We start from the raw sequence: 4,911 nt of genomic DNA, 5'->3' as shown, positions 1-4,911 counted from the left end.
GCCACTCAAGTGTAAGGATCGATAAACAACTATGGCAAAAGGAAGAAAACAGCACAGAAAACACGACATCTTTTGTCTCGCAGCAGATTCTAGCTTGTGCAGGTTAAATGCCGAAACATTGTTATCATCATGCCAACATTTCACATTCGTTCCCAACCAACAAAACATGCATCTTATACCTATTACTACAAGAAAACAGCATAAAGGAAAAAATAGACGAACCCACAGAACAAAAAGCAATCAACGAAACAAAGGGTCAAAAGTTCAACTTGCTGGAAGAAGTCACGAGAATTCAAGCATGTTGCAGCGACTCTCGGTCTAACTCTAAAGGCCCTAATAGACTCAACTATCATGAAGGATCTAGGGACAAAGGCCAGAGGCCATACTCTTCAAGAAAATCATCCAAAGTCAGCCACAACTCATAAACGTACGAACCAGTGACAATTAGAACCAAGGAAAGTCATGAAAAACACACTGGAATCAGAAAAAAAAAAGACAGCAATGGTATCATCAAAAACCAGCCATGGTATCATCAAAAACCAAAAGAAAGTTCCAACTCCACCATCGACATCCAAGATAAGCAAAAGAAACAGAGAAAGGAAGCATCTTTACCAGCAAAAATGCAAGGAAAGCTGCGATTTTTACCTTAATGTACGGTACCTTCCAATCAGACGAATGGAGCAGAAGAACTTCGTTTGAGCAGACCCAGAACGCAGCCAAAACCACGACCTCCCTTCTTCCTTGCCTTGTGTTTCCTCTCTTCCCAAATTTTTCTTTCTGTTTTCGGTAAGTTTTTCCCTTTCTCTCTTGCTCTCCCCGTTTCTTTTTCCAATCCAACCTTTTCTTCCCTTCTCACAACCTGCCCCGCCTCTTCTCTCTTCTTCCTTCCCTCTTGCTCCAGTTTTCTTTCCGTTAGCTCCCGTATCCTCTCCCGTTTCTTTTTCCCTTTGCTGTTTTTCTATCCCCGTTGGTTCTCTCCTTTGCGGCTGCCTCCTTTCTTGCTATTTATACCAGGAACCCCCCTCCTAAAACCCTTAGCACTCTTCTATATTTACAGCCCAAGGGGCTGCCCGAAGTCCTCCCTTGCAAGCTGCAAAAACGCAGCTTGCAAGTCGCGTTTCTCTTTTTTTTTTTTTTTTTTTTTTTTTTTTTTTTTAACTTTCAACTTAATAAATACAGAAATGATAAAATATAAATAATAATAATAATAACAAATTGCCAAAAACCAGGTAATAATAATAATAATAATAATGAAAATAATTTAAAAACTAAACAACTAAAAACAACAAAAATGGCCATTTTCCATCTTTTTGTTCCATTTTTCATTTTTCATATTTTTCATTTTTTCCTCTTTTTTCAAAATAACTTAATAAAAATAACTAAAGTGCAAAAAGGTTGAATGTAAAGAAATAAACATATTTTTGTGAACAAATTTTTCTTTTTTTCTTTCTTTTCCATTGTTTTTTCCAAGAAAACTAAAAACCTATTTTTTGAATGTTTTTGCTTTTTCTCTCTAGCAACTCCATGCTAATCTTAAAATTTAAAAACTAAGACTAAAAGTAAATAAAACTAAAAAAACAAACAAGAATAAATGACAAATGAAATAGATCAACTAAAAGGGCCAAAAATGAACTAAAATAAAATAACCACTAAAAATGAGAAACAAACAATAACGAACTAGAATGCAAACAATCTAAAACAACCAAAATCATGCAATAGATGCCACATACAAATTATTCAAAATTTGGTGTCTACAGTTTGCCCCTCTTTGTCTGAGTTTTGGAAAAACTTGAGACAAAGAAGTAGACACCAAATACCTACCTGCTTTATTTGGTGGCGAACATCACGAACGGTGGACGTTTTAGAAATGGGGATCGACCCCTTTTTGACAGAACTTAACATGGAATTGACTTGGACAGGAAATCTAAAGCGGGACTGACCCGAACAAAATTTAAAGACGGGACTGGCCCGAACAAAGAATTTAAAATGGGACTGACCCGAATAGGAATTTAAACGGGACTGACCCGAACAGAAATTTAAAATTGGGATAGACCCACGGGATAGACCCGGACAGAAATTTAAAATTGGGACAGACCCACGTTCCAGTAGCGATGTAAGTGAAATGCTCGCTGGCGGGACTCACCTCATGCTCCAGTGGCTGTAAAAATGAAATGCACGCTAGTGGGACTAACCCATGTTTAGTGGCAATGGAACATAAAATGCACGTTAGTGGGACTGACTCATGTTTAACGGCAATGAGAATGAAACGCGCGCTAGTGGGACTGACCCATGTTTAGCGGCGAAGAAAACAAAATGCACATTAGTGGGACTGACCCATGTTTAACAGCAATGAGAATCAAACGCGCGCTAGTGGGACTGACCCATGTTTAGCGGCGAAGAAAACAAAATGCACACTAGTGGGACTAACCCATGTTTAGTGGCAATGAAACATAAAATGCACGTTAGTGGGACTGACCCATGTTTAACGGCAATGAGAATGAAACGCGCGCTAGTGGGACTGACCCATGTTTAGCGGCGAAGAAAACAAAATGCACATTAGTGGGACTGACCCATGTTTAACGGCAATGAGAATGAAACGCGCGCTAGTGGGACTGACCCATGTTTAGCGGCGAAGAAAACAAAATGCGCACTAGTGGGACTAACCCATGTTTAGTGGCAATGGAACATAAAATGCACGTTAGTGGGACTGACCCATGTTAACGCAAATGAGAATTGAAACGCTGCGCTTAGTGGACTGACCCCATTGTTTAGCGGCGAAGAAAACAAAATTATGATGTTTACGGCAATGAGAAAGAAACGCGCGCTAGTGGGACTGACCCATGTTTAGCGGCAAAGAAAACAAAATGCACACTAGTGGGACTAACCCATGTTTAGTGGCAATGGAACATAAAATGCACGTTAGTGGGACTGACCCATGTTTAACGGCAATGAGAATGAAACGCGCGCTAGTGGGACTGACCCATGTTTAGCGGCGAAGAAAACAAAATGCACACTAGTGGGACTAACCCATGTTTAGTGGTAAAATACAAAATGCTGGATTGCATGAAGAAACTGTATAAGACTTGCTTGAAAAATCATTCGAAAATTTGCCCCAGTGTGATGAATTGGTCAGCGGGATAGAACCCAGTTCTGCCGAGGTTGGCGGGATAAGGCCCAGTTCCAACGTGATTTTTGAAATGTTGGCGGCACGAAACTCAGGCCCAACGTGATATTGTGAAGCTGGCGGCACGAAACCCAGGCCCAACTTGATCTTTGAAATGATGTTGGCGGCACAAAATCCAGGCCCAACGTGATTTTTGGTGAATGGTCAGTGGGATAAGACCCAGTCCTGCCATCCAATTAGTCAAGAAATTGAATTTGATTTGTCAAGAAACAAGAAATTAAATTTGACTTTCCAAGAGACAAGAATTTGAACTTGATTTTTGATTTTTGACTTTTGAATTTTTCGGATTTTTCCGAGAGAAACTTTTTCAAAATATTTTGCCCCAGTGTAGGGCACTTTTCCCTTCTTTCTTCTTGCTTCTCTTTGCAGTATCGGCCATCCGCCTCACTGGATGCTTTTCGTCATTTTGAACCATGAATACCTGCACAGGGGGCTTAACAAAGCATGACATGCACTTGAATTTCGTCCCAGTGTGGGCTTATTTTGCGAAATCTTGCCAATAAAAATTTTGCCCCAGCATGGGCCCATTTGAATGTAAAAATTGGTTTGGATGCCCCTCCATTTATTCGAACACTGTAAGAAAGAAAATTTCATGATGAATTTCTCAAAATAATGCCAAATTACAGGATATTTCTTCCTTACCTTAGCATCGAAGCTTTGGGTAATGGGCGTTATGTCTGATTTGGAAATGGGAGGTAAAGATTTGTCTTATTCTTTGTGCCCAAACGGTATGTAATCCCTTCAATACCACATCTTAGTGAAAGCAAAGAGTTTGTCACCCTTATTTCTTAAGAAAACTTAGTCAACGTATAAGCTTTGTAGGTTTGCAACAAAATGGGTAGAAGCGATAGCTAAACCTGTGAAAACGAGTTATACCCTTATGATCATGAGTGATCGATGGATTTTTATGAGCATAATCCTCACTTTGGATTGTCATGAAGGAATAAGTCAACGATGGACTTTATCAGCTTGTAATTTGGCTTGAAAACGATAGTTAAAAGAAATAATTTTCAAAGGACATTGCACCGAAGATCGCGTTTTTCTCAAAATTACCCTCATTTTGGACTCCAAGATCTTGGACTTTGTTTGACTTTTTGTCATCACTCAACAGGGTCTTTCGACATCAAATCTTTTTTGCACCTTTCTTTTGCATTCATTTCGCTCATCTTTCTTTTCCTTCTTTTTTCAGAAATACCCTCGCGGGGTTTCATATGAAGAGCAGTGTCAACCTCACACCTAATCAATTCAGAAATACAGCTAAAATTTTCGACATCAGAGATTTCCTTGACAAGGCCAGTGCAAAGAACAGAAGTCAGGACTTTCGGCTTTGTAATGGGGTCAGGTGGGGTGCTTAGAAAAGTTAAGGCTTGAAAACGGATTTCAAAAGTGGTTTGAAGAATCTGAGATCGCATTGTTGCACCAAACCCTATTTTAGGGTAAAATCAGAATTTGCCTCAGTTTTTGCTCAATTGAGGCTTTTCACTTTCATTTTCTTTCTTCTTTTGACTTTTCGGCTTTTTTGCCATTCTTTGAAACTTTCACAAAATTGCCTCAGTTTATTTTGAACTGAGGTTCTCTTTTCTTCTTTTGTTTTTTGATTTTGTTGCTTTTCACTTTTCACTTCTTGAAATTTTCTTTTCAACTCAAACTCGCCCCCAGTGTGGGGTTTGCGATTCTCAGGGGTTGCCAAATGAAATAATTTATTCTGAAGGCTCAAAAAGGATAAC

This window comes from Coffea eugenioides, chromosome 1 (assembly GCF_003713205.1).
Source record: "Coffea eugenioides isolate CCC68of chromosome 1, Ceug_1.0, whole genome shotgun sequence".
Lineage (NCBI taxonomy): Eukaryota > Viridiplantae > Streptophyta > Magnoliopsida > Gentianales > Rubiaceae > Coffea > Coffea eugenioides.
Note: the sequence above shows the minus strand (reverse complement) of the source record.